At 32.2% G+C, this 12270-nt stretch overlaps 1 long non-coding RNA gene across 1 annotated transcript; it reads right to left on the reverse strand.

Moving 5' to 3' along the window:
• Positions 1 to 9489: 9489 nt before the first annotated feature.
• Positions 9490 to 12244, reverse strand: LOC134714954 (uncharacterized). The gene is made up of 4 exons (XR_010106594.1): positions 11614 to 12244; positions 11107 to 11174; positions 10534 to 10593; positions 9490 to 9969 (listed from the first exon to the last, which is right to left on the reverse strand). It is a non-coding gene; the product is annotated as an uncharacterized LOC134714954 (long non-coding RNA).
• Positions 12245 to 12270: the final 26 nt, after the last annotated feature.

Here is a 12270-nt window from a genome sequence, read left to right on the forward strand (position 1 = left end):
TCATGACAAAATTGTGTTTAGGTGATTGTGATGTGTTTGTACATCTTACTTTACTGAACATTCTTGCTGCTTACAATTATTATCTATAATACGCTTGTCCATGTAGTTTCAGTGGAAAATGTTAGTAAAAATTTACAAATTTTATGAAAATTGTTAAAAATTGATTATAAAGGGCAATAACTTCTTAGGGGGTCAATTGACCATTTTGGTCATTTGACTTATTTTTGAGTCTTAAATTGCTGTACATTATTGCTGTTTACAGTTTTATCTCTATCTATAATAATAATCAAGATAATAACCCAAAACAGCAAAATTTCCTTAAAATTACCAATTTAGGGGCAGCACCCTAACAACGAGTTGTCCCATTCATCTTAAAATTTCAGGGCAGATAGATCTTGACCAGATAAACAAGTTTACCCCTCGTCAGATTTGCTGTAAATGCTTTGGTTTTTGAGTAATAAGCCAAAAACTGCATTTAACCTCCATGTTCTATTTTTAGCCATGGCGGCCATCTTGGTTGGTTGGCCGGGTCAAAAAACACAAATTTTAAACTAGATACATAAATGATGATTGTGGTCAAGTTTGGTTAAATTTGGCCCAGTAGTTTCAGAGGAGAAGATTTTTGTAAAAGATCATAGATATTTACGAAAAATGGTTAAACATTGATTATAAAGGGCAATAACTCCTAAAGGGGTCAACTGACCATTTTGATCACGTTGACTTATTTGTAAATCTTACTTTGTTGAACATTATTGCTGTTTACAGTTTATCTCCATCTATAATAATATTCAAGATAATAACCAAAAACAGTAAAATTTCCTTAAAATTACCAATTTAAGGGCAGCAACCCAACAATGGGTTGTCTGATTCATCTGAAAATTTCAGGGCAGATAGATCTCGACCTGAAAAACAATTTTACCCCATGTCAGATTTGCTCTAAATGCTTTGGTTTTTGAGTAAAAAGCCAAAAACTGCATTTAACCTCCATGTTCTATTTTTAGCCATGGCGGCCATCTTGGTTGGTTGGCCGGGTCAAAAAACACAAATTTTAAACTAGATACATAAATGATGATTGTGGTCAAGTTTGGTTAAATTTGGCCCAGTAGTTTCAGAGGAGAAGATTTTTGTAAAAGATCATAGATATTTACGAAAAATGGTTAAACATTGATTATAAAGGGCAATAACTCCTAAAGGGGTCAACTGACCATTTTGATCACGTTGACTTATTTGTAAATCTTACTTTGTTGAACATTATTGCTGTTTACAGTTTATCTCCATCTATAATAATATTCAAGATAATAACCAAAAACAGTAAAATTTCCTTAAAATTACCAATTTAAGGGCAGCAACCCAACAATGGGTTGTCTGATTCATCTGAAAATTTCAGGGCAGATAGATCTCGACCTGAAAAACAATTTTACCCCATGTCAGATTTGCTCTAAATGGTTTGGTTTTTGAGTTATAAGCCAAAAACTGCATTTTACCCCTATGTTCTATTTTTAGCCATGGCGGCCATCTTGGTTGGTTGGCCGGGTCCAAAAACACAAATTTTAAACTAGATACATAAATGATGATTGTGGCCAAGTTTGGTTAAATTTGGCCCAGTAGTTTCAGAGGAGAAGATTTTTGTAAAAGTTAACGCCGGACGACGGACGACGGACGCCGGACGCCAAGTGATGAGAAAAGCTCACTTGGCCCTTCGGGCCCGGTGAGCTAAAAAGGGGGGGGGGGTAGAATTGTTTTTCAGGAACCCATATACAAACTAGGGCATTTTTCAAAAGTCCTACAATCTTTACTAAAACAAATTATTACAGTGAGTATATTCTCAATATCTAAACGTACTTAGCAATATTTTTGAAACCGCAATATATCTCATTGAATATATATAATAAGGAAATATAAAAAAAAAAATGATACGAGTAAGGTATAATTAATACCTAACATGCCTTATATGATCTTATATAAACGTCGAATTCCATGGGGTGTAGCAGTGGGGACTTCTACTGCCGTAACAGTGATTTCATTACCCCCCTCCCCCTTTATGAAAGAAATCCACCTCTGGGTAATCTTAAAACATTTTGATTTCTTCCAAATGCTCATTTCCTAGGTATCATTACTTAGTTTTATCTAGGCGTTTACCTACTACTAGTATCAAAATTTTAGATTTGTTTGGGTTAAACTTTAAATTCCACTTAGATGCAAAGGCATTTATATCCAGCAGACACTGCAGTTCCTTCTCGGACTTCCCGATAAGGACTACATCATCAGCTAACATTAAACAGTTCAAAATTTGTGAGGAGAGCTCGATGCCAATATTACTGGTGGTTTCAAGCATTTCTGCGAGGTCATTCATTAAAACCGAAAAAAAGTGTAGGAGACAAAACATAGCCTTATTTAAGGCCAAATTCTTGATCGAAGAAACCTGTTTCACTTGCACCAAACAATACTTTATTAGATACGTTGCTGTAAAGAGATTTAAGCAATTTCCAGCACTTGCCTTGAATGACGTGTTTCCACAAAAGATAGAAAAGGCCATCTCGCCAGACTCTATCAAAGGCCTTGGAAAGGTTTAGAAAAGCGAGAAACTTTCACGAATAGAGCAAATACCTTGTAGTGTAAAAAGATGGTTCTTGATTCTTCTTTTTTGACGAAATGCTCTCTGGACTTAACCCAAAATATTATTTTCTTCCAAATGGGACATTATCGATTCTTCCAAAATTTTTGCATATACTTTATAAACATTAGAAGTAGGCATGATGACTCTACAATTATCAATATAGAAAAACGGAACCTGATTTATGTAATGGTTTGATGATGCCTTTCTGCCAATCGTCAGGTACAGTTTCGAGATCAGAAATTATTGTGAAAAGATCAACAAGTGAATCTTCTAGCGAATCCCCGCCATAAAGATTTTTATTAACATTTTAAAGATTAAATACGGAGGACTGTAATTTATTACATGAAACATTATAACCTCCCCATACCTCTGAATTATATAACAGAATGGGTTTCAGGGTATATGATAAAAAATATGTTAACAGGATTTTATTCCCAGAGACAAAGGAGTAGGTCCGGTAAGGAGTCATTTTGGCCTCAAATTTCAGTTTCATCTGACAAAAGATTTTGACCACTTTTTAAACACTTAAGTGTCTATTTCACTTGATTCAATTAGTTTTTGTGAAAGATTTTAACTAACTAGTCATTAAAAACGATCCGATTCAAGCTCAAATATGAAAAATCTCTCAAATATGCCAAAAAACGTCACTTTTCAGATGGTTTTTGTCAAAAGTGAAAGTGGCCGCATCCGTGTTCATCTACAACCTTTATATATGTTATGTATTATAATAAAATACAACTTACATTTCAATATTAAGGATGAACACGAATGCGGCCACTTTCGTTTTACACGGAAACCGTCTAAAATTTAACTAAAATGATAGAATTTTGAAGATTTCAGTAATTTAGCATGATTTAATGGTGCTACAACCCGATATATGTGCATTGTATTGTCAAAAACAGCCCATATTTATGTAGCAGAAGCATTCAACTGTCCAATAAATAACTAAAAGTTTATATTTTAACAATTTTGTAAAACTGTTATATTTTTGGGCCAAAAAGGGGTCTTACCGGACCTATACTCCTTTTTAAAATCCTTTCTTAGTTTTTAATAGGCCTAACTTGAAAGCCTTATTATTTAGGACTACAGTGGTGGATCCAGAAATTTTCATAAGTGGGGACCCACTGACTGCCTAAGAAGGGGTCCGATCCAGTCAAGCTTCAGCATGTTCAGTGATTTCCTATATAAGTAACCAATTTTTTTCCAAAAAAAGGGGGGGGGGGCTGCCCCCTAAATCCGCCTCTGGACTATTTAGTTCAGTTTTAGCTAGATGAAAACTTCCAGATGCAGTAAAGTGAACAAATAAGTATTTGCAATGTGACATACAATCAATCAATAAAATTGAGAATGGAAATGGGGAATGTGTCAAAGAGACAACAACCCGACCAAATAAAAAAAACAACAGCAGAAGGTTATCCAGAAGCAGGAAATCAGCCTGAATTTTTCTTCCAGCATTATTGAAAATAATAACTTTAGTTTTTCTAATATTAACTTTACGGCACGAATCAGTACAATATTTTTTCTAGCTGAATAAGTCTACTTTGAAGCCCAGTTGCTGATATTGACATTATAACAAATCAACTGTATACATCAAACAGTTTGATTTCTCTGAGTGAAGTGAATTTGCATCCAGACAGGAGTCAAGATTAGATGGAAAGTCATTTATAATAAAAAAAAAAAATGAATTAATATGGACTCAGGCTATCTATGCCCTTGCCTTACACCTAATTTAATGCTTAATGGATCAGTGAGAGGAGCTCCAATTCCTAAACATGCTTTACTAATTTTATACATGTCTTATATAATATTATAGAATAAGGTACCAACTTTCATATTTATAAGCTTTAGTTTTAGACCTTTATGAATTACACTGTCGAATGCTTTATGAAATCTACAAAACAAGTGTACAATCTACCCACTTTACTATGACAATAATGTAAATAGTATATGATCTGAAGTTCTGGCATTTTTTGTATAGCCAATCTGAGAATAATGAACTTAATTATTTTAGAACAAACATTTGTCAAGTTTTTAATTCAAAATATTGTTTAAAAGTTCACCAATGGTACTAGTAATTGTTATACCTCTATAGTTAGATGGATCACCAGGATCATCAGATTTAAAAATTGGCGAAATATAATCATCAGCCCAAGGACTTATATTATATACGTCCCTGATCAGCCCAAATCTTTGTGTACACAGTTCGTGAGGCACAAATTAAACATTTGTATACTAGTAATTCATCAGATAAAACTTTTCTTTGTCACTCAGTATGGTTTAACTGTTCAGCCGGGAATAAAATGTATTTTCAATTGCAGAATGAAGAGAACGAAAATGATTGGCCCATGTATCCGAGTCAATTTGAGAGGAGCAGTTTTCTTGTTTACTGCCCTGGTATTATTTGGTACGGTTTTCAAATTTGTTCACATTGATATCCAAATGGTCAAACATTGACTGCGAACTGTTTGATTGCACCAAAATTTGTATAACTGGGGTTGCGTGATATGCTGAATCTCAACATTTATTTGGATTTATAGTTTGTTTACCCCGTTTTCAAACTGGTCTCCATCAGGGTCCAAAATTAAACTTTGCATATCCCGGAGGCGGATTTAGGGGGAGGGGACAGGGCTCTCCCCCTTTTTAGGTAAAAAATGTGTTGCTTATATAGGGAATCACTGAAGACTGAAGCGTGACTGGAGCGGGCCCCCTCTTAGGGCAGTCAGTGGGCCCCCACTTATGAAAATTTCTGGATCCGCCACTGTATCCAATCCTTGACACCAAACAGAGTTTTTAGGCCCGCTGTCATTTGGTTCACAGTCCAAGTGGTCCAAATTCATAAAAAAATATTATTCACGGGCATGGTTCCTCGATATGCTGAACTTAACCATGCATATACATTTGGAATATTGGACCATATAGAATGGGTCTCACGGAATATATTTGTATTATAATTATTAATGAGAAAGGTATACATGCATATGCTAGATATACTTACTGACGGTGTGATGAGATGATTGAAGCTGTTAGTTTTCTCCTTGATAATATTGATGTACGTTTCTGTAACAAAGTTTATCGACAGATGTAGGTATTCCTATGGACACTTATTGTATCCCTTTAATATAATACTTGTTTTTGTACTGTTATGAAACACAGTTTATAATCAAACTCAGTAGAGACCCGTCTAAATTGCATTTGATTGATGAATTCAACAACACTGACCATTATCTTGATATTTTTTCGTTTTTTTCTATATCTTGGCATTGCATAAGGTCTTTTTTTTCTCAGACTGTTTATACTAAATCCATTTGATGTTGGATGTGCACTGATTGATAGTTTAGTCTTAGTTTCATGATTATTTTATTATTTGTTTTGGGCTTTGAACTAGCTATCAGTAACTGGGAGTACCATCTGATGAGTTGAGCCCTTTTCAACTTTTTATAGTTCTTACTTATGTTCTGTTACACCAGAGTCCCAGGTTAGGGGACTTCTGAATGCATGTGCCTGTCCTCAGTCAGGAGTCTGTAATTCAGTGGTTGTAGTTTGTTACCGTTAGTTTAACTCGTTTGAATTGTTTTCCATTTGTCATTTTGGGGCCTTTTATAGCTGAAGAGCAGTATGGGATTTGCTCAATGTGAAGACTGTACAGTGACCTATAGCTGTTAATTTCTGTCATTTGGTCTCTTGTGGAGAGTTGTCTCATTAGCACCACACCACATCTTTTTATAATCAGTAAGTAAATCACAAATTCTAAATTGACCACATTCATTAAAATTGTTCTGTGCCTTATATTTAATCACAATCCAAATTCGACCTGTATCAAATCTTAAATGATGTGTCCATATTTGCTCCAACTGGTCATGATGTACCAAGCGGCATGCTGTGGAACATTTTATTTTAAAATAAATCAACCTTCAACGGACATATCCTGTTCCATTGCGCTAATATGCAAAACTTATAACGACGTCTGTAAACTGATGAAAGTCTCAAGGATGCTTAAATGTGAAATAGGTACTTCCCAAATAAAAATTATTATACAATTTTGTTTATTATACAAAGCAAAATAAAATGTACAATAGTATCATGGATATATAAATAATGAAAACTGTAAATTCATCAAACCAAATTTCGAAGTATTTATTGCTTGGTAATGTTAAACATTGGACAAAAAGAACAAATAATTGTTGTCATTAAAGGACATGTTTAAAAAAAAATCGAAATTTACAATATAATTTTATTTTTGTGAAATCTATACTGGTGTAGCAATTTTTATTAAAAGAAAATTCGTAAGGGTTCCGTGGAACCCAGTGTCTCGACTGTAATTTACAGGCTCAACAAAAATGAGGAAAACAATCAATAAAAATATTCCTCTTGATACGATCTTTTGATTGTAAGAAGCTTCTGTCCAAGTTTGGTAAAAATTTCAGGATAGTTTATGAATCGAATAAATGTTTTAAAAACTTTAACTGCAGACTATGTAATGTTAAGTGGAAGAAAAACTAAGTCCATTTATACATAAAATAAAATAAGTAAAATACAGATACACAAGTACCAAATATTTACAAAATTTCCATTCTAGATACTAGCTTTTGATCATTAACAAGCTTCTGTCCAAGTTTGGTACAATTTTAAAATAGTATAAGAAAGTTGTTAAATTTTTAAAAAAATAGCGTTTAATCCCGCTGCAAATGTTTGCACCTGTCCTAAGTCAGGAATCTGATGCACAGTAGTTGTCGTTTGTTTATGTAATATTTACGTGTTTCTCGTTTTGTTTATATAGATTAGACCGTTGGTTTTCCCGTTTGAATGGTTTTACACTAGTAATTTTGGGGCCCTTTATAGCTTGTTGTTCGGTGTGAGCCAAGGCTCCGTGTTGAAGGCCGTACTTTAACCTATAATGGTTTACTTTTTTAAATTATTACTTGGATGGAGAGTTGTCTCATTGGCACTCACACCACATCTTCCTATTTCTATTAACCACAGAATGAATGTGTTGTTTCCTGGCAGAAAACCTAAGTCCATTTAAAAGTATAATACAGAAAAAATGTATTTATTTTTTACAAATTTACTTCTGGATACTATCTAAAATGATCATAAACAAGCTTCTGTCCAAGTTTGGTACAAACCCAGGATAGTTAAAGAAAGTTATTAAAATTTTAAAAACTTTAACCACAGAGTGAATGTAATGTTTCCCTGCAGAAAAACTAAGTCCATTTATAAATAAAATACAGAAAAAATGGAATTTTATTTTTACAAAATTTACTTCTGGATACTATCTTATGATCATAAACAAACTTCTGTCCAAGTTTGGTAGAAATCCAGTATAGTTTAAGAAAGTTATTAAATTTTCAAAAACTTTAACCACAGAGTAAATATTTGTTAAAGCCTCCGCCGACGACGGAATGTAGGATCGCTTAGTCTCGCTTTTTCGACTAAAGTCGTTGGCTCGACAAAAATGTATGAAAAATCTGTGAATTTATAGTCATTGGAAAATAAATGGATAAACTGGAGTATACAGATATGTAGTTCCTTGCTGACTATCTTCTTTTGTTAAATATGTGATACACTGTCGTCAAGTTGACAGTAGAATCTTGAAAAAATGTTTAAAATCACAAGAAAACAACAAGTTTACTTTTAAAAAATTGTCTACATTCAAAGCTCAACAACTTAACATTAACAAAATTGTTGGTCGACAGGTCGACAAATTGACTTTTACAAATAATTGTCTACCTACATAGGCCGACAAGTTTCAAGGACTAGAGGTAAGGTTAGGCATAGAGTTAATACCCACGCATAAAGATGCATGGGTATTACATCTAGTGTAAGGTTTATGATTAATGATGTTTGCTTGTCTTGTTTTGGAATTTTTGTCAGATTTTCAAAATCCTCTGGTTTTATCCATTAAAAAAATTTTGCCCATGTTACTCCTTTTTTCTTTTTATAAATCTATTACATGTATAATTATAAGACACTTGTAAAAGTCTAATATATTTTTAAAAAGTTTTTGAGAACTTTAACTGGTCAATGATAAAGCTATGAAAAATCAAGAGAACATTTTCTTGCGAAAATTCCAATGGCTAATATCTTGAAAACAAGCACATTGATCCCTATATTTTTTTTTTGCTTTTTTGATTCCTCAATTAATCTCTTATAAAAAAAATATACTGGTTTTATGGAAAGTTATTTATTTTGAAACTGAGCAGCAAACTTCCTTTAGAGTTAGATTAAGGGTGAGGGTTAGGGTTAAAGTAAAGGATGATAGTGAGTTTAAGGGTTGAGGAAATGCTCTATTAATGTGTAATTAATTAAGTGCCCTATATTGTTACTTAAAAAGAAAGGCATTATTTTAAGGGAACTTGCTTCTCTGTTTCAAAAGACTAGTTTATATCGATAGGGGATTAATAAAGGAATCCAAAAAGCAAAAAAAAAAATACATAGGTCACCATGCTCGTTTTGATATATTAGCCATTGAAATTTTGGCGGGAAAATGTTCTTTAATGACTTTTCATAGCTGTATCATTGAGAAGTTTAAGTCCTCAAAAATGAATTAAAAATTATATAAGACTTCAACAGACAGCTTATCATTATACATGTAAAAAAATTATAAAAAGAAAAACGGGGGTCACCGGGCAAAATTTGTTATGGCATTCAAATGGATAAGACCAGAGGATTCAGAAAATCTTAGGCAGCAACCATTTGATTTTCAATTGATTTTTCAATTTTTTTCTTTCAAGTTTAGCATTACATATAGTGGTGGCAGCTTAGGGTGAAACAAACAATTTATTTTTTTTAGAATCAAAAACAAATTATTTTTTTCTCCAAAAACTGGAAACAAACTTTTTTTTCCAAAAAAAACCATAGCCCCCCCCCCCAAAACAAAATCAAATGGTTGCTGCCTTACCAAAGTTCCAAAACATGACAAGCGAGTTTCCTTAATATAGGCATCTTTTGACTTGTCAACCTGTTGATCTGTCTACCAGTCAATCATAACAGACTATTTTATTCTATCAAAATGTCAACCATTACAATTATAATTTTCCATTTCATCAAATAATAATTATAAAATGATAGTATTAATCAACTATTTTTATAACTATAATACAAGTTTTTATTTGCATAGGAATACATATATCAAAATCTGGAACTAAATATCAGTATACTTCATTTGAGCCAAACGAATAACAGCATTAAAAACAAAAAATTGTTAATTTACAGTAAATGGAAAAAGTAACAGCATAAAAAAATGAATCATTTGGCTTTCAGAATTATCATTTAAAGATTTTATTATACAAAAAGCAATATATATCTGGTCTGCATGATTGTTATTGTCCATTGGATTGACCACACAAGGGCACCTGTAAAAGAAATAAAATCATATTTCATTTCTTGACAATCCATAGTAATTTCAAGTAATGTTAAAGTATATGAATTAGGTAATGTTTAAATATTTGAGTGGTAATTTTTCTTTTAAAAATGGTATAAGAGAAAGAAGTTAAAAAGAACTATAAACCTTCTTAACATTAAAAGATCTGATTTGCATCTATAAAGGCTGCAGTAGAAAATATAAAAATGAAATATAATTGCAAATAATAAAGATTTATAGAAATTTAAACTGTCCATAAGATTACATCAATTAACAAAATGTGTATGAGGGTAGTAATGCCCTTTACCATCAGGCGTCAAGCAGTCATTATTGGCTACTGCTAGCATCAAACAATGATCGTTACCATTATTTTTTTGGAAAAAAACTAACTTGATTCGTCAAAATTTGTTTAATTTTTTCATCATCTAAAACTTTACATTTTATTGCATGCTCCGAAGTTTCAGTAACCATCATTCAGTAATAATTTTTACCATTATTGGTTATAAAGGTATCCCCATTACCACCATCTTGTATGTGGACAAATATATATTTTCACCTCAAAAAGATCCAAATTCTACTCCGGACAGTATGCAAAAGGACAATCTGTGATGCTAACCTGTAATACAAAGTTGAATCAGTTATCTAAACTCTTCAAAAAACCAACAGATTAAATGATTTTCATTGTGATTGAGGAAAACTTTGATTTCTGTGGATATTTGATAGAAAGTTGGTTGATAAAAAATTATACTTTGAACGTTTGTGGTTCATAATTACAAAAGAAATTCATTGGATATTTAGTTTGAATCTTGATAAATAGAAAAAAAGTCAAAAACAATTTCTGTTTCAAAGCTTGACAGTATCTTTACTATCTTGGACAATTATGTACCCCTTTCCTCTAGAGCTGAATATCTCCCATGTAATTCAATCTTCATGATACCTGAACCGTTATTAAAATTGACATCAAACACTTTAAGATTACAATAAAAGAATATAGTTCCAATGTCCAACTTGTTGCACTTATTTTATATTTCCATAGGGCATAACTCTTTTAAAAAAGTTGATTGTCCACCATTATAGAAATTGTCTGAGATATGTGTTACGTGGAGGATAAAAATTTGGGTATATTTACCAATATGTTAGCAGTATAAGATCGCCAGTTCTTACTTCCAACACCATGAAATCAGTCTTCACATCAGCCTATAAACAAATAATAAAAGCAATATACTTGTATGAAATATTCCTTTTACAGGTCCATTTAAGCACTATAAATATCTTTCACAAAACAGTCTACTAATAACACATACTTGTTAAATAAATCTATTGTGCTTGTATTGATAGAAAAAAGTCAACTGATATTTTGTGGATATGCTATATACTGTCCTCATTAACTTCAAAGATCCATGAAATTCTGTTGTGCAGTTTCAGAGGACTTGTATTGAAACGGTCAAACATTCAAAATTTCTTGTAAACATGTACAATTACATAGTATTGTGTACAAACTACCTTGTTTTAAAAAATTCTGTTGTAATGACAAGAAACAGGTTGATGGACAGGATAGACAGGTCAAAAACATTATACCTCACGTAAATTCACTTTTTACATTATTTTAGTTTAAAAATTTATGATCAAATCTTACTTTAAAAGTCTGATTCAATTGCCATTTCCAGTCTCAATCCTTATGGACAAACCAAAAACTAATCTGTAATGTTTAAACAAATAATCTGACCTACATATTCAGTTACAAAAAAAATGTTCTGGATTTATTTTTGGCAAATAGGATATGAATGATGTAAAAAACAAAATTTTGTCTTGCTTAAAAATCTAGCTTCATATAAAATCCATGGCTCCAACCCATCAAAATCAATTGGTCTGTGAATATTAATAATACTTCAGTTAAAAAAACATGATTTATTTATCTGTGTCTACTTTCTATATTAGTTGTTATTTACGTGCCTCGTACAAAACTAGTGTGGAAAGCCAAAAGAACCATATTTTTACCGTTTATTCTTATTGTCCCAGGTTAGTGCATTGTTGAGCATTCACAAACATGTTTCAGTGGGAGATCCAGTACTTTTTATAAGGTGGGCCTATTGACTGAACTAAAGGGGGACTAATCAAAAAGGGGGGGACTCCAGTCATGCTTCAGTGATTCCCTATATAATCAACTCGTTTTTTGAGATATGAATGAAACACATTCAAATCAATATATTGTTTGATGTCTTGTGTTTTTTCGTGTACATTTTCATTTCTATAAAATCTGTAAAAATTGTATGGCTTAAATAAACTTGCCTGA

The sequence above is a fragment of the Mytilus trossulus genome, chromosome 4, assembly GCF_036588685.1.
Source record: "Mytilus trossulus isolate FHL-02 chromosome 4, PNRI_Mtr1.1.1.hap1, whole genome shotgun sequence".
Classification (NCBI taxonomy): Eukaryota; Metazoa; Mollusca; class Bivalvia; order Mytilida; family Mytilidae; genus Mytilus; species Mytilus trossulus.